The sequence below is a fragment of the Haematobia irritans genome, chromosome 1 (genome assembly GCF_050003625.1).
Source record: "Haematobia irritans isolate KBUSLIRL chromosome 1, ASM5000362v1, whole genome shotgun sequence".
NCBI lineage: Eukaryota > Metazoa > Arthropoda > Insecta > Diptera > Muscidae > Haematobia > Haematobia irritans.
Window position 1 is genome coordinate 204,151,343 of NC_134397.1, and position 19,443 is coordinate 204,170,785.

At 32.2% G+C, this 19,443-nt stretch overlaps 1 protein-coding gene across 1 annotated transcript in view; it reads left to right on the forward strand.

Moving 5' to 3' along the window:
* The window catches only part of Meltrin (disintegrin and metalloproteinase domain-containing protein meltrin), a 340,608-nt gene that overhangs the window by 185,753 nt on the left and 135,412 nt on the right, over nucleotides 1–19,443 (forward strand). The gene's annotated exons all lie outside the window — the stretch shown is intronic.

Here is a 19,443-nt window from a genome sequence, read left to right on the forward strand (position 1 = left end):
TTATTTCTATAGAAAATTTTGTCAAAACTTTGTTTCTATAGAAAAATTTCTCACAATTTTATTTTGTGTAGAACATTTTCCCAAAATTTTATTTGTATAGAAAAATTTTTTCAAATTTTTATTTCTATAGAAAAGTTTAACGAAATTTTATTTCTGTGGAAAATGTTGTCAACATTTTATTTCTATAGATAATTTTGTCAAAATTTTATATCTATAGAAAATTTTGTCAAACTCTTTTTTCCATAAAAAATTTTCTGAAAATTGTATTTCTATAAAAAATGTTCTGAAATTTTTATTTTGAATAGAAAATTTTAACGAAATTTTATGTCTGTGGATAATTTGGTCAAAATTGTATTTCTATAGAAAAATTTTTCAAAATTTCATTTCTATAGAAAAATTTTTCAAAATTTCATTTCTATAGAAAATTTTGTCAAAATTTTATTTCTATAGAAAATTTTGTCAAAATTTTACTTCTATAGAAAATGTTGTCAAAATTTTATTTCTATAGAAAATTTTGTCAAAACTTTATTTTATTTAAGAAATTTTTCTCAAAATTTTATATCTATAGAAAATTTTGTCAATTTTCAACTGACTCGGATGAAATTTGCTCCTCGAATAGGCTCCAAAACCAAATCTCGGGATCGGTTTATATGGGGGCTATATATGATTATGGACTGATATGGACAACTTTTGGCATGGTTGCTAATATCATATACTTACACCACGTACCAAATTTCAGCCTGATCGGATTATTTTTGTCTCTCCAAAAGGCATCGTAGGTCAAATCTGTGGATCCGTTTATATGGGGGCTATATATAATTATGGACTTATATGAACTGCATGGTTGTTGGATACCATATACTAACATTACGTACCAAATTTCAATCGAATCGGATGAATTTTGCTCTTCCAAGGGGCTCCGGAGGTCAAATCTGGGGATCGGTTTATATGGGGGCTATATATAATTATGGACCGATTTCGACCAATTTTTGCATGGGTGTTTGAGGCCATATATTAACACCACGTACCTAATTTCAACTGAATCAGATGAATTTTGGTCTTCCAATAGGCTCCGGATATCAAATCTGGGGATCGGTTTATATGGGGGCTATATATAATTATAGACCGATGTGGATCAATTTCTGCATGGTTATTAGAAACCATATACTAACCCCATGTACCAAATTTCAGCCGAATCGGATGAAATTTGCTTCTCTTAGACGCTCCGCAAGCCAAATCGGGGGATCGGTTTATATGGGGGCTATATATAATTATGGACCGATGTGGACCAATTTTTGCATGGTTATTAGAAACCATATACTAACACCATGTACCGAATTTCAGCCGGATCGGATGAAATTTGCTTCTCTGAGAGGCAATGCAAGCCAAATCGGGGGATCGGTTTATATGGGGGCTATATATAATTATGAACCGATGTGGACCAATTTTTGCATGGTTATTCGAGACCATATACTAACACCATGTACCAAATTTCAGCCGGATCGGATGAAATTTGAAAATTGTCAACCAAGTTTTGCATATTTGTTAAAGACCATATACTTACATCATGTGCTAAGTTTTAGCCGGATCGGATGAAATTTGCTTCTCTTAGAGGCTCCGCAAGCCAAATCTGGGGATCGGTTTATATGGGGGCTATATATAATTATGGACCGATGTGGATCAATTTTTGCATGGATCATATGCTAACACCATGTACCAAATTTCAGCCGGATCGGATAAAATTTGCTTCTCTTAGAGGCTCTGCAAGCCAAATCTGTGGGTACGTTTATAAGGGGGCTGTACGTAAAAGTGGACCGATATGGCCCATACCATCCGGCCTACATCAATAACAACTACTTGTGCCGTAAGTTTCAAGTCGATAGCTTGTTTCGTTTGGAAGTTAGCGTGATTTCAACAAACGGACGGACGGACGGACATGCTTAGATCGACTCAGAATTTCACCACGACCCAGAATATATATACTTTATGGGGTCTTAGAGCAATATTTCGATGTGTTACATGATACAATGATGGAGAGTATAAAAATACCAAACATGTGACACCCTTAAAAGACAAGAAATAATTCTTAAATATACACAGCAAACTTTACTTTACTCACAGACTTATGGTCTGTAAGAAATTTAAATATATTCCTATAGGCACACAAAAAAGTATTCCCCTCAACATTTTGACTATTCCGTTTGAATCGTGAAAACCAAATACGCTGCCTTTGTGTCGTTATGGTTTTGCAGTCTGCTCAACTACATGCCCTCTTATGTGTTCTTGCCAAAAAAGTGAGCTATTTTTATATTATGTCTACTTCATGGTATCATTTGCCACTTGAAAGACAAGTTATTTTTTGCAATTTATTATTTCGTTTGAAGGGGGGCAAATATGATTTATTGTGGTTTAAGGCCTATTTGTATAATAGAAAGTACAGAATAACGTTTATTTGTTATGCAGAACTTTCGTTTAAGATGGTTTCTAGTAACCAAAATGGTTATTATGGATCTACTAACTGATATAATTTCCATTCAAAACGATAATGTTTACTTGAAGTCGAGTCTGAATTTGGAAATTTAAGTTTTCTTTAACATATTTTTTAAGGACTTTGATAACACATAAATAGAAAAGCTGAAAACCCGAACAATTTAAAAATTTTTCCCTAAAATCAAATACGCAAAATTGAAATTTAAAAGAGAATTCTGTCTTTAAAGCATCCTTAATTCAATTCTCCGTTTCTTTGGCTTGGAATCAACAACAAATTCATTCATGTGAAAACAAAATCTTTGGGCATACTTTTCAGTGTGTAGATGGCGTTCTTTTCAAACTTCTTCTTTAAACAAAGCAGCTAATTTTCTAAAAGAATAAATAGTTTTCCGAGCAAGTTCATCTTAAATACAAATTGATTGATTTGTCCTGCAATTCTCGCTCTATCTCTCTTGAGAAGTTGACTGAATAGTATGTGGTATTGAGTATAATGTACGCTCTCTGTAATGTATGGACACTGTTAACTGTTTACATGAGATTTCTAATAGAGGTCTGCATCGAATAACTTTTCACTACATGTATGCAATTCACTGTCGAATATAGTACATACACTGTCTTTCTCTCAGAGCGCAAGTGGTGAAGTGAAGAGAACACTTGCTTGTCAAATACTAACAAGTACTTATCCGAAACAATATGTGTTCCGAAAAAAAGGAACAATAAAAATGTAAGTACTTGAGAAAAAGTACAACATGGATTCTCTTCACTTCACGTGGTACCACAAGTATTGCTCAGTTATGTGCGAAGCAAAACTTTCCATTATTATTAATCATAGATATGTATGTATGCCACATATTTCATATATTTATGTATGTCACACACAGAGAATGAAGCCGACCCATTTTTGTCGGCGGCGGCGGCTTGACGGCTAAGCCGATAAAAAATTATCTATTCGGCGGCGCAAAATTATCTATTATAAAATCAATTTGAAGTTTTCCGAATTGTAATGAGATTAGTTGTACAACCAATCCTACAATCAAATTTACATTTCATTCAAATTTTTTGAGCTAAATTTTTGTAAAACTATTATAGCAACTTGATACTACTTCATTGAAGGTGGAAAGTTCAAAATTTTGGCAAAAACTATAACAAATATTATTAAATTTTTCTGATATAAATGAACATTTTAGATTAATTTGCGGCTAAATTTGAGTCGAGATGAGTCGACATATTCGGCGGCGGCGTCGACTGCTAAAAATGGGTCGGCGACGGCTAAAATCGGCGGCGCGACTCGGCGGCTTCATTCTTTGGTCACACACTTACCTTAACGTTTGCCGTTCTTTATTTCAATCCGAAAACATATATTATGGAGAGTAACTGTTTTCTTGTATTTCTGAAACTGCACGTGGTACATGGAGTACTCTATGAAGTTTTGTTCTCGCAACATACTCGACGTGATCACTCTGAGTACACTTCAATAAGAGAGAAAGAGGAATATGTGTTTGTTGGTAGTGAAGACATCAGAGTAGCAACAAGAAGTTACTCGTGCCTTTTGGTGTTCATTAATATGTGTACCAATTGTTTTGCGGCTCTCTCAAATAGATGTACTCATTTAGCAAGTACACGTGTACTCTGCACTTATAAATGGAATTGTGCAGACCTCTAACTTCTATGTATTTCCACGGTATAGAACTATGTTAAATATAATGTTTACTGTTAAAAGGATTTTTACAGTTAACAATATTTTAGAAACATGTTTGGGGTGATCATATTCTCTCTCTATACGTGTAGAGGGCACATAAGATTCAGTACAGTCGACTATTCGCCCATATAGGGTAATGGGATGAGCTCTAGTAGCCTCTTAAAAGAAAAATATCTAATAAAAACGACACATATTTTAACCGTCTTGATTAGGTTATGGATTTTTTTTATTTTTTGCTTTAATACATCCTTGCAAAATTATGCCAATCTATTTATGCTACATTAAATGTAGTTTATTGCTTTTGTTTTGTGTAGAACATAATAGCCAGTCTTTTACTTTTATATTTTCGATAAACCGGCCCATACTTAAGTCTTCGTTTTGTTTTCCTCGAAAAAGGCAATAATAATACATCAGCATTTCCTTATTATTATTATTATTATTCTTCAATAATTATCCTTTCCTCTTTGTGGAAGGCTACACATTTGCACATGAAAAGAGAAAAAATAAAAAATAATCAGCATTTACATTTTTTTTCTCTTTACTTAATTTCCACAACAACAAAAAACTGAAAGAAAGAAAAATCCATTAATATTATAAAGAAGACTACAAAAGAAATAGGCTGTAACAATGGAAATGAATAAAAGACCGAATAAGCGAACATTTGTTGACCATCTTCTCAAGCAGACAATCCATCCATTTAGACAGGCATTCATCCTTCATGCATTCATAAGGCAGCCAATTGTTAACATATTGTTGAAGAATAATCAGCAACAAATCCATGGCAAATAGGAAAGGAACAAACATCGGATCTCATCCATATTGATTGGTGGGTAGTAGATATTCATAAATTTAGGATGCTGCAAAATGACCAAAGAAACGAAAAACAAAATGTTCAACTGCAACACTCATCATCTAGGGTTGAGTTTCTGGTCTTTCCATAATGTGGTTCTCGAATATTTGTTTCCTCACTCAAACTTGTAATACTTTGTTAGAGATTTTTTTCTAGCAAAAAAAAAAAAACAAAAAAAATACAGAATTGTTTGCTATTATGGATGTGGTTGCTGATGATGATGGTTGCTAAAGTGAAAGTGATTAAATTCTATTGTTGTCTAATATTGGAATTTCCTACATTGTAGCCCCATGCAATTTAGTATGGCTATAGTAGCTTTAGCTTCTGTGTTGTATGAAATACTTGAGCATGAAAATTTAGCCTCAGTAACCACAATCTTTGATGATGCTGAAAATAGGATTATTTCCTTTATGTTGATTCATAATTACATGAAATCTTTGTTGTTGGTTTGGTTTGGTGCATTCAAGCGCATTATATATTGAGATTAAACAAAAATTCATATCAAAGTAATTTAATCTAAAATTAAAGATAAAGTCATTGTGATTGAAATTTATATTGGTCTTATGACACAATTTTCGAAAATAAAAAGAAAGTAAATATTGAAGAGGTTATTAAAAAATTTAATCATAGCCAGTACAACTAGATATTCCATTTAGAAGCCTTGATGAAGGCACGCACATTCTTCATATTACAGTCCCGTCCATTAGTTATCTTATTTCTGCTAAATGATAATGCCGGATATTGAAACAGAAAATGGTATGAGTCTTCCGTAGCCTCCCAATCCCCACACCATCTATAAATGTCATCAGTCATTAATCCAATCCTTATCATGTGTATTTCAAATATGTTATGTCCTGTTAATGGTCTCAAATCCCTCTATGTGTCACTATTAAAAATCCAAAGTTCTTAGTACTTTTGTAGTCCCATATCAATTTGGTTTGCTCGCAGCCCGCAGAGGATACCCAACGTCCTTTCCACAACAAGAAGATCTGAAGAAGGTATGATCTTCCCAATACTCTATCTTGGTATAATCGATTTCAACTTGTCCTTATATACCCAGCAAAAAAAGTGTAGCCAAAAAAGCAGTGAAAATTTTCTTTTTGGATACGGAAGTGGTGCAAAATTAACGCAGAATCGATGAATTTAACATGGGCTTGTCATAGGACGGATGTCCACCATTTCAACAGCCGTTGCACTGAATTTGCATCACTTCTTAAGGTGTGAAGCGAATCCAATGTTTTGGATGTGAATTAAGAAATTTTGTGATACTTTGACGAATAAATAATTTTTAAAATTTTTTATGATTTTTAATGCATTATAACGCTTGTCTGGAACGTTTGGCATCAAATATTTTCAAAAAAATCGCAATTTTTCTAAAAAGGATTCAGCATTTTTTCGGCAAAATTTAAATATTTTGCACTATTTTATTAATTCTCAGTCTGTTTTTAACCTTTTTGAAACAAAAAAATTTTAAATTTTCCTTTAAAAATACGAAAAAAGCAAGTTATAAAAAATTGACTCAAATAAACTTCCTGTGCAGTTAAAATAAAGAACATCTTAGGGAGGACATTTTTGGAAGTGCTTTTAATGTTGTTCCTTTAGAAGAACTTCAAATTTTTTTTTGCTGGGTACATGCTGAGTCGCCATATAGTCTGTCCTCATATCTTGCCGAACTGAAACAACGAGTTCTGTTTGCCTGCAATCCGCATTTTCAAGCTTTTGGCACGCATCCAGTGCCGCGTAGGTCTTCTTTCTAGCCAGTTTTGTCTGGAGTCGAAGACAACTCCCAAGTACTTAGCCGATTTTGAGAGATTCAATCTCGTTCCTTGAAATTGTGTCTCCCTATACCCGGTGGTAGGGAGCCACCGTGGTGCAATGGTTAGCATGTCAGCCTTGCATAAAGGGTGATACGGTCAAAATTTGGTCAAGGGAAAACGCGTGTAAATCGGTGAAATCGTTTATTTAAAAAATCAAATTAAATTTCTTTTTCAAGTTCAATTAGTATAAAATTCAGGAAAAATATTCAGTTAGGCTTTCGCTTTTCCAAATCCGAATTGCCGGGCCTCACGCTTGACACCTGCCATTAGATTTTGTACAGCCACCTTGTCCACCTTCTTCGCCGCAGAAAGCCAGTTTGCCTTGAACTGCTGCTCGTCCTTAGCAGTTTTTTTTGGTCTTCTTTAGGTTCCGCTTGACAATAGCCCAGTATTTCTCAATTGGGCGGAGCTCTGGCGTGTTGGGAGGGTTCTTGTCCTTGGGAACCACCTGCACGTTGTTGGCGGCGTACCACTCCATGGCCTTTTTACCGTAATGGCAAGATGCCAAATCCGGCCAAAACAGTACGGAACAACCGTGTTTCTTCAGGAAAGGCAGCAGACGTTTATTCAAACACTCTTTCACGTAAATTTCTTGGTTGACAGTCCCGGAAGCTATGAAAATGCTGCTTTTCAAGCCACAGGTACAGATGGCTTGCCAAACCAGATATTTCTTTGCGAACTTTGACAGTTTTATGTGCTTGAAAATATCTGCTACCTTTCCCCTTCCTTTTGTCGTATAAAACTCCTGTCCCGGAAGCTGCTTGTAGTCGGCTTTGACGTAGGTTTCGTCGTCCATTACCACGCAGTCAAACTTCGTCAGCATCTTCGTGTACAGCCTCCGGGATCGCGCTTTGGCCGTCGTATTTTGTTTATCATCGCGATTTGGAGTCACTACCTTCTTGTAAGTCGATAGTCCGGCTCGTTTTTTGGATCGATGCACGGATGTAGACGATACACCCAGCTTATTTGCGGCATCTCGGAGAGAGAGGTTAGGGTTTCGCTTGAAACTACCGGCAACTCTCTTTGTCATCTCAGCGGCTTCCGGTTTTCGACTTCCCCCCGATCCAGACTTCTTGGCTGTCGACAAACGTTCCCCAAACACTTTAACTACATTTGTAACGGTTGATTTGGCAACTTTTAGCGATTTTGCCAGCTTTGCGTGCGAGTAGCTCGGATTTTCGCGATTCGCGAGCAAAATTTTGATACGCTACTCTTCTTGCTTGGGCGGCATTTTGACAACTGAAGAGTGAATTCCAAAATCAAAATAGGAGAAACATTCTACACACACACACCTTCAAAATGAGGGGTGTTCACGTTTTTAAATGCAAAATTGAAAGAAATACGTCAAGTTTATATTGACCAAATTTTGACCGTATCACCCTTTACACAAGGTCGTGGGTTCGATTTATGTTTCGACCGAACACCAAAAAGTATTCAGAGGAGAATTATCCCACCTCAGTAATGCTGGTGACATTTCTTAGTGTTTCAAAGCTTCTCTAAATGGTTTCACTGCAATATGGAACGCCGTTCGGACTCGGCTATAAAAAGGAGGTGCCTTGTCATTGTGCTTAACATGGAATCGGGCAGCACTCAGTGATAAGAAAGAAAAGTTTACCACTGTGGTATCACAATGGACTGAATAGTCTAAGTGAGCCTGAGGTTGCAACCTAAGCTAACCTATACCCGGTGGTGAAGATAACTATCTCCGTTTTCTTTGGGTTAACACCTAAACCACAATCAGGTTGCTATCCTTTCTAAACTTTGGTTTTCTCCGATGAGCAGCCATTCCAAATTGAGCAGTTTGTGAAGAAACAAAATCAAAATTTACATCTTCGATTGGCCGCCAGAACTCAAGCTCATTCGATGGTAATGATGTGGTCCGCCATAACGACGAGGCTCGTATCCATCGTCCACGGTAGGGTCAAATTAAATGCCGAATATTAATTACCAGAAAAATATTCCAAAGCCAGTATTTAAGCTCAGGGCAGACAAATATTTCGGCCGCAGACACTAGACATTTCTACAGGAGGCTCGTATACGTTGCATTCAATCAAAAAATGGCTTAAAAAGGAGGATCTTCGCTTCTTTGCTACAGCAGAATGGCCACCACATTCTCTGTATCTCAATCCGGAGTCGGGGACATTTTTAGATAGTTATTTCTCTCTTCTTATCTATTTCCATCCACCATATTGCAAGTTTTTTTAGGTCTTCCATCCATAAGTCCTGAATTCTTCAGATTACAGCTCCGTACATCAGTAATATCTTGAAAGAAAAAGAAGACCAGTATCTTGTTTCTTTTAAATTATAATCCCGGACACTGGTACAGAAAATGATAGGAGTTTTCCGTAGCCACAGGGTCCAGACACCATCTACCATGTGTTTTCCCAAGGGTATTATATCCTGTTATGATGCCTATTAATGGTCTCAAATCTATGCTTCGACATTAGAAATTTAGAGTTCTTACTACTCTTGACGTCCATATCAATTTGGTTTGCTCGCAGTCCGCAAAGAAAGCGGGGGAAAAACGTACGCAACGATGTTATCCGTGCCGATTGCGCCTTCTTTAACCAGCACATCAGCCTCCTCATTTCCCATTATTCCATAATGTCCAAGTATCTAGCACAGAGTAATATTATGCTGTTCAGTGATAGCTAACTACCTTCGGAATTATGTTTGTATTACCCAAGGACTTTATTGCTGCCTGACTGTCGATGAAGAAGTTGATATCGCTTCTGAATATCGATCTCATCAACACGAGTTCTGTAGCTTTTGCAATGGCAAATACCTCTGCTTGGAAAATGCTGTATCCGCTGTCCATCTTATATAACTTCCTAATCCCTAACTCTTCGCAGTAAATACCATGTCAGTGCCTTCAACCATTTTCGATGCACCCGTATAAATGTTCAGATCACCAAAATGTATGAGCCTTTCTTCCCAATCCTCCATACTTGGTTTCATCGATTTCAACTTGGCTTCATATAAATGCTAAGTCGCCATATAGTTTGTTCTCATATCTTGTCCAATTGAAGCACCGATTTCTGTGTGCATGAAATCCGTGTTTCCAAGCGAGACCAGCCTCTTAAGTCTCATGAGTATCACCTCAGCTGTTATCCTGATATGCATATCAAGTGGGCAGACTCCCATCAATATCTCCAGAGCTGCGGTGGCCGTTGTTCTCATTGCACCAGTCATATAAATAAGAGCCGTCCTGTTTATTCTGTTGAATTTCTATATATGATTCCGTCCGTGTCATCACTAGGTAGCTACTGGTATTATATCTGCTGTAAACAACCAGGGCAAGAGGAGCGGCTTAATTTCCCAACCAGCTTTTGGCACGCGTATATTTCGGCGTAGGTCTTCTTTAGATGATCATCTGTATTTGCTAAATATAGAGAAATATCTTTATTAATTTCACTCATTTTCAACAGCTTCAATTTTTTGACAACTTTTTCGAATTTAATTTTTTCTTTTAAATTAAGCTTCAAATGTCACTTTTCCAACACCACTTGGTATAACACTATGTGATTGATTACACTGGATACTCCAACGACATCTATTGACAAAATAAGAAAATACATTTTTGATTACTGAGAATATAAATACGTCTGAAGTTGTACAGATTTTGTTTCTCTGCTGATAATAGGTTAGGCTGATAATAGGTTAGGCCGATATTTCAGGCTCACTTAGACTATTCAGTCTACTGTGATACCACAGTGGCGAACTTCTCTCTTCTACTGATAATAAAGTCTTTGTTTCTTCTGCTCACCATTCTATAATGTAATAATCTTTAATTCGCCTTTAATTCGTTTCTCTCTCAAAACATAATTTAACATAACTTTGGAAAAGCAAAAATGTTAACATAATCTTGTAAACCAGTTGTTTATAAATGCACATTGATTAATTCATAAATTCTTATTCTCCAGAGAAATAGAGAGAATGTTATGCTTAAGAGAGCGAACCGTTAGTTTTACTAGAGATGTCTATATTTCTAATGGTCTATGCTAGCTACTCTGTTCAATCCTTTATTCAATTATGTTAACTTAAAAGAGTTCTGCTAACTCTTCTATTTATCACATTCGTGTCACTGCAACATAAATTCGCAATTTATGTTCATGCACATGACTATAAATTTTGATTAATATTTTGATATGTTTATATTTTTCTTACAATGGGATTTCAAAGTTTGACCACACCAAACATGAAGCTATGAAGCCAGAAACTTCTGTTTTTTTTTACTTATACAACAACAATACGATAAACGATATGCATCAGCTATATTGAATCTTAAGTCAACCAAAAAAACCGAGATGGCATAATGTCTGAAATTATGCTCGATAATAAATGAAGCGACAATTTATGCTACTTGAGGGGTTAATAGCCACAAGCCCAAGCGTCAACAACATCATTTAATATTGATAAGTTTCTTTTATTTTATTTGCTGAAAATTTATCTCATAAATATTATTCCCTCTTTTTTTGTTGTTTTGTTTTCCTTATTTGAGTCGTGTTTATGCATACAAGTGTTTCGTTTAATGCCATAATGGTTGAGAATTATACAGAGGATTATGATGATGATAGTGGGTGGAAATATAGACTCTTGTATAGAATGATGGCGTTCAAGTGATTCTTGGTTTTTTTTTTTTTTGTCAGGGAGCTTATTGTAAGATTTTATTCGGTCGTCTGAAAGTTGTGCATAATTGTTAAATTTTGCCTTTGTCTAAAATTTTGTGATATATGTAGAAATTTTTTTCCCGATATGTTATGCAGATGGTGGCTTTACGATTAAAAAAATGTTTACACTTCAACGTGATGATTTATCTTATCTTATGAATTTACATGCCTGTCCGGATAATTAAACAGTTTGTTGAACTGTTGGCCGTATTTACGGAATAATTTCACATTATATTTTACACTGAAAAAAAATTTCCAAAGTTTTCTCTTGAAAACGATTTATTGATTCCGAGACAAAGAAGTGAACATTTCTATGTAATACAACAAAGCAAAGCTCTGATCTCTCTCCCTCCCTCTTGTCTCTCAAAATCTTTCTCAATTTCTCTCAATATCTTATTTAAAAACACAATGTCTCCAACTTTCTCTTCATACATTTTTAATATCCACACTCTCTTTAAGATTATCTCTCTTACTGATGATGCCTCCAAATTAACAGCACTAATGTCTTTTATATCTTAATATGCTTTATATCATTTTGTGAATTTGGTACAACTTACTAACAATTGGGTCATCAAAACAAACGCATGCGATAAATGTCAAACCATTACAATTTCCTTTGGATTTTCATTCTTTCCAACATTATCCATACCGTTTTCTTTTATTATTGATATTTTTTTTCATTTCTTTAGCCAATTGGCCTCATTGACATCTATGATATACTCATTCGATTGATGGTGTTGATGATGATGTTATCTTTTCATAGTGAATCCACAACAACTTCAAAAGCTTTCCATAGGGGTTATACATGTATGTGCGCGTGTGTGTGTACTTCAAAAGACATCTCAATGTCTCCATGAAGTGTATTGCATATTGTTGTGCCTGTTTCCATATAAGTGGTGCTTCCAAATGTCAATCTGGTTGGTCGGGCTTTCAGCGCGAATTGTCCATAAATGTAAAAAGGAATAAGTGACCACTTTATGATCAATCCGTTGTGAAAAGAATTAAAGAAAAAAATGCCATTCAGTCACGGTTGCCACTCTTGCCAAAAATAATCTATCAAAATTTGAGAAAAAAATTACCAAAAATCTAAACCTAAATAAAATCAAATTTTTATTTCTATGGAAAATTTCGTCAAAATTTTATTTCTATAGAGAATTTTGTCAAAATGTTATTTCTATAGAAAATTTTGTCAAAACTTTATTTCTGCGGAAAATTTCGTCAAAATTTTATTTCTATAGAAAATTTTGTCAAAATTTTATTTCTAAAGAAAATTTTGTCGAAATCTCATTTCTATAACAAAAATTTATAGAAATGAGAAAATTTTATTTCTATAACAAAATTTTATTTCTATAAAAAAATTTTCTCAAAATTTTATTTCTATAACAACATTTTCTCAAAATTTTATTTCTATAACAATATTTTCTCAAAACTTTATTTCTATAACAAAATTTTCTCAAAATTTTATTTCTATAACAAAATTTTGTAAAAATTGTATTTCTATAAAAAAATTTGCCAAAACTTTATTTCTATAGAAAGTTCTCTCAAAATTATTTGTATAGAAAATTTTGTCACAATTTTATTGCTGTAGAAAATTTTCTCAAAATTTTATTTCTATAAGAATTTTGTCAAAATTTTATTTCTATAGGAAATTTTGTCAAAATTTTTTTCTATAGAAAATGTTGTCAAAATTTTATTTCTATAGAAAATTTTGTCCAAATCTTATTTCTAAAGAAAAATTTGTCAAAATCTTATTTCTATAGAAATTTTTAGTCAAAATTTTATTTCTATAAAAAATTTTGTGAAAATTATATAGAAAGTTTTGTCAACATTTTATTACTATAGACATTTTTGTCAAAATCTTATTTCTATAGAAATTTTGTCAAAATTTTATTTCTATAGAAATTTTGTCAAAATTTTACTTCTATAGAAAATTTTGTCAAAATTTTATTTCTATAGCAAATTTTGTCAAAATTTTATTTCTATAGAAATTTTGTCAAAATTTTATTTCTATAGAAAATTTTGTCAAAATTTTATTTCTATAGAAAATTTTGTCAAAATTTTATTTCTATAGAAAATTTTGTCAAAATATTATATCTATAAAAAAGTTTTGTCAAAATTGTATAGAAAATTTTGTCAAAATTTTACTTCTATAGAATATTTTGCCAAAATTTTATTTCTATAGCAAAATGTTCACAAAGTTTTATTTCTATAGCAAAATGTTCACAAAATTTTATTTCTATAACAAAATTTTCGCAAGGTTTTATTTCTATAAAAAAAATTGTTTCTATAGAAAATTTTGTCATAACTTTATTTCTATAGAGAATTTTGTCAAAATTTTATTTCTATACAAAATTTTGTCAAAACTTTATTTCTATAGAACATTCTCTCAAAATTATTTCTATAGAAAATTTTGTCAAAATTTTGTTAATATTTTGTTTCTATAGAACTATAGAAAATTTTGTCAAAATTATATTTCTATAGGAGATTTTGTCAAAATTTTATTTCTATAGCAAAATTTTCAAAATTTTATTTTTATAGAAAATTTTGTCAAAATTTTATTCCTATAGATTTTTTTCCTAGAAATTTTTTACAGAAAATTTTGTCAAAATTTTATTTCTATAGCAAAATGCTCACAAAATGTAATTTCTATAACAAAATTTTCTCAAAATTTTATTTCTATAACAAAATTTTCTCAAAATTTTATTTCTATAGAAAATTATGTCAAAATTTTATTTCTATAGCAAAATTTTCACAAATTGTTTTTTCAAAATTTTATTTTTATAGAAAATTTTGTCAAAATAGAATTTTTTTCTAAGAATATTTTCTCAAAATTATTTCTATAGAAAACTTTGTCAAAATTTTATTTCTATACAAAATTTTGTCAAAACTTTATTTCTATAGAAAATTTTGTCAAAATTTTATGTCTATAGAAAATTTTGTCAAAATTTTATTTCTATGAAAAATTTGGTGAACATTTTATTTGTAAAGGAAATTTTCTCAAAATTTTATTTCTATAGAAAATTTTGTAAAAATTTTGTCAATATTTTATTTCTATAGATCTATTGAAAATTTTGTCAAAATTTTATTTCTATAGGAGATTTTGTCAAAATTGTATTTCTATAGCAAAATTTTCAAAATTTTATTTTTATAGAAAATTTTGTCAAAATTTTATTCCTATAGATTTTTTTTCTAAGAAAATTTTCTCAAAATTATTTCTATAGAAAACTTTGTCAAAATTTTATTTCTGTTAATATTTTATTTGTTAATATTTTATTTCTATAGATCTATAGAAAATTTTGTCAAAATTTTATTTCTGTAGAAGATTTTGTCGAATTTTTATTTCTATAAAAAATTTTGTCAAAATTTATTTCTATAGAAAATTTTGTCAAAATTTTATTTCTATAGCAAAATGCTCACAAAATGTTATTTCTATAACAAAATTTTCTCAAAATTTTATTTCTATAACAAAATTTTCTCAAAATTTTATTTCTATAACAAAATTTTCTCAAAATTTTATTTCTATAGAAAATTGTGTCAAAATTTTATTTCTATAGCAAAATTTTCACAAATTGTTTTTTCAAAATTTTATTTTTATAGAAAATTTTGTCAAAATAGAATTTTTTTCTAAGAAAATTTTCTCAAAATTATTACTATAGAAAACTTTGTCAAAATTTTATTTCTATACAAAATTTTGTCAAAACTTTATTTCTATAGAAAATTTTGTCAAAATTTTATTTCTATAGAAAATTTTGTCAAAATTTTATTTCTATGGAAAATTTGGTGAACATTTTATTTGTAAAGGAAATTTTCTCAAAATTTTATTTCTATAGAAAATTTTGTCAAAATTTTATTTCTATAGAAAATTTTGTCAATATTTTATTTCTATAGAAAATTTTGTCAAAATTTTATTTCTACAGAAAATTTAGTCAAAATTTTAGTTCTATAAAAAAATTTGTCAAAAATGTATTTCTATAGAAAATTTTGTCAAAATTTTATTTCTATAGAAAATTTTGTCAACACTTTATTTCTATAGACAATTTTGTCAAAATTTTATATCTATAGAAAAAATTTTGACAAAATTTTATTTCTATAGAAACTTTTGTTAAAATTTTATTTCTATAGAAAATTTTGTAAAGATTTTATTTCTATAGAAAACTTTGTCAAATTTTTATTTCTATAGAAAATTTTCTCAAAATTTTATTTGTATAAAAAATTTTACCAAAAATTTATTTCTATAGAAAATTTTGTCAAATATTTATTTCTATAGAAAATTTTGTCAAAATTTTATTTCTATGGAAAATTTGGTCAAAAATTTTATTTGTAAAGGAAATTTTCTCAAAATTTTATTTGCATAGAAAATTTTGTCAAGGTCTTATTTCTATAGAAAATTTTGTCAAAATTTTATTTCTATAGAAACTTTTGTCAAAATTTTATTTCTGTAGAAAATTTTGCCATGTTTGGTAGAATTCTACCAACTGTGGCAACCGTGGATCCAGTCCAGACAATAATACCCATAAAACTCTTTGGATGAATATGACCAAACAAAACCGAAGATGGAGAAACAACTTCAAAGACTGTAACAACATGTCAGCGCTTGGATGAGTTATATACAATCACTTGGCAATAAAATAAACAAATATTTGTATTTAATTTTTTAAATAAATTTAAGTTAATATTTAATTTAATTATTATCAAACTAAATTAATATATATATATATATATATATATATATATATATATATATATATATATATATATATATATATATATATAATTTGTTTTTTTAATTATTATTTATTAATGTTATTTATCTTTTCTAGTTATTTACATTATTTAAGGCAAAAGCTGACATTTTGTCATGAGACGTTAAAATTAACCTCTCATAACTGGATACTTCTCAAATGTGGACAAAATGTAGGTGACCGTTGCCATCAACTTGCACATCATATGCAACACGTGGAGGATATAAAAGAATATCAGGCCACAAGTCGGATTCAGAGCTGTAGTATTAAACGTTTCTAAATATATAATAAAGGACCAACAGAAAAAATCACAAATCGAATACAGATAACATTGATATGCTACACATATACAGACACACAAGGAAAAAGCCAAGTAAAGATAATAACATCCAACATCGAAGTAAACAAGAGAGACATAAATGTAATATCAGTAACAGAGAGCATAGTGATTTAACCTCTTTTATATTGCAAAAAATATAAACAATACAATTGAGAGCAAGAGATAAACAGTTATCATTTGCATCATATACAAATACAATCGTGTTTATAAGCTATTACCCTAAACGATTTAACATAATTAATGAGAGCAAGAAAGCTAAAGCTTTGGTTATTGTAAATAATCACTAGCATAGCTATGACAACTTAACATTTTAATGAATATTCAATACGAAAGATCTCTGTTAATTCAATTTAACATAAAGGTGTAAATGCAAAATGAATACAATAATGTTAAAAACTGATCTTAAACTGGAAAAGTTATTTCTATTAATCTTAAAAACTGGTAGCATCTTCACCCCACCCACTGAAGGTAATAATAGTTTTTTCAATTGCCTTATTTATGTTTTGAAGAGATGTTTATTCTTCATCGTTTAGTGTCCACCGAGCATATTGCAAATTTTCCTCATTATACTAATGGTAAACATTCAAGATTTTACTACCATTCAGATAATGTTCACAATTATTCTTGAATAAACCAAAAGAAATGATACAGAATTTCCATTTTTTCGCAAGAATTCACAACATTTGTCCTTTCACAAACACCTTGGTGGCTACAACAAGTTAATGACTCTCTCTCTATATATATATTTACACAAAGTGTATTCGTTCATTCATAAAAATGTTTACCTTCCTTGAAGGCAATCGAGAAAAAAAAACCAACACGGACAAAGAGCAACTAAGGACCAGGTTAAATATGCTTGAAATAAATGTTACAGTTTCAGCTGGGCTGAAGAGGGCAAAGTAGAAAAGCGTCTTGCGAATGTAAATGCTTTATGAAAAGACCTGCTCTTGTTTAAGTACTTCCGAAAAAAGGAAGCTGAACAACCAACCCAAAAGGATACCCTTCTTTTGTGTTTATCAAATAAACATCTAAGAAAAAATAAAACTGTGAAATTCGAAGAGAAATGAATACCCCGTGCCTCCTGTATTTATTTCTCAAGAACTATAAAAAAGGTGGATAATAAGTCACCTGCCGACGAAGCGAAAAGCAACAGCAACCATTACCAATTTTCTCTCAACTCCCCCATGAATTAAACGCCAACGCCCAATAGCATTGGTGGCTCTTATTTTAAGGATACCGATAAGGATATTTTAAAACCTTAAAGCAGCTGTTTTCTTAGTACTCAACAAATACACTCTTAGCAATCACAAATTGAGCTTAGGCTGAGAAAAAACTCGTAAAAATTTATGACGCACCTCGTACAATAAAATCACGATAAATTTTATTATAAATGCCAAAGTGTGGAAAAGTTAAAGACAATGAATGTAAATATAAAATTCATAATATATAATAACTTTAAGGCTACATTGGTAATAATTCAGACAAAATGCTCTTGGCAATGAGGAACAAATTTTGAACTCTGAAACTTAGCAGCTGCTGATATTAGGTGTAACATAGAAAAAAGAAATATATTGTTTCTTCATTAGATGGAGTTACTTATATGGCATTATATTTGCAAGTAGGATCAGGATACGTTTGAAGGCTTTAGAAAGATGACTAAAATATACCTTTTGCATAGTGCGACACAGATCCGTGTCCTTAAGAAGGTCTCGGTATATGTCGCTGTTCAGAGAAAAGTTGGTCGAATTACAACTACCAAAAAATTGATAGAACTGAGCTCAATCTCCAATCGGGGCCAACAGATGGTGGATCGCTGGATGATCTTTAAAGTTAGCTGTGAAAAAAGGAAAGGAATGAAAAGCAAGAACGGCGAAGATTGTTATAAAAATCCAAGTACATCTGAAGACGTATTTGCGACACGGCGATCGGGTGCCACCGGTTAGGCATCCTACCACAAGGGTGCCCTATAGATACTTGCAGTAAGGGAAGTGAGCCCCGCGGACCCCTAATCAAACACGTAAAATAAGATTAGCTGTGACAAATATGCAGCCCCACAACCAAGAGCGGCGAAGACTGAGGAAGTGCTATTAAAAGCAATGTCTCTCCGAGGACATATTTACGACATGGCGATCGGCATCCTCCCACAAGGGTGCCCTATAGACATGTCCAGGAAGGGAAGTGATGTTGCCGTGGACCCCGTAATCAAACACGTAGAATAAGGTTAGGCTCCCACAAGGGTTTCCCTATAGATATGTGCAGTAAGGGAGGTGTCGCCACCGTGGATCCCCTTATCAAACACGTAGAATAGGGTTAGCTGTGGAAAATATGCAGCCCCAACGAAGAGCTGCGAAGATTGAGGACTTGCTATTAAAAGCCAGGTATACCTGAGGACGTCTTTACGACATGGCGATCGGATGCCACCACTTAAGTAGGCATCATCTCCCAAGGTGCCCATTTATAGGGCCCAGGCGTGACTCCCTAATCAAACACGAATATGGACTATGATTTGGATCGAAATAGAAGCAACGAGCCGACAGTTGTAGCATTCTATTACCAGAGTACCTGGGAGTGATATCTCAGGGAAAATGGCTTTTAGGCTAATGGCACAATTGCCCCCGTCCGGTCAAATCGTTGACGATTTGACCGGACGGGGGCAATCGGGCGATTGATTGCTCTGTATCTTGTAATCATTCAGTAGGTTCTATTGATACGACGTCCAAATTAGCGCCTGTCAAGGCTCTGAACACAACTACCCATAAAGTCTTGTGTCAACTCTGTGTAGGACCTCATTACTTCCATAGGGACCCTCGGGGTTATTTCAAAGGGCAACTGCAT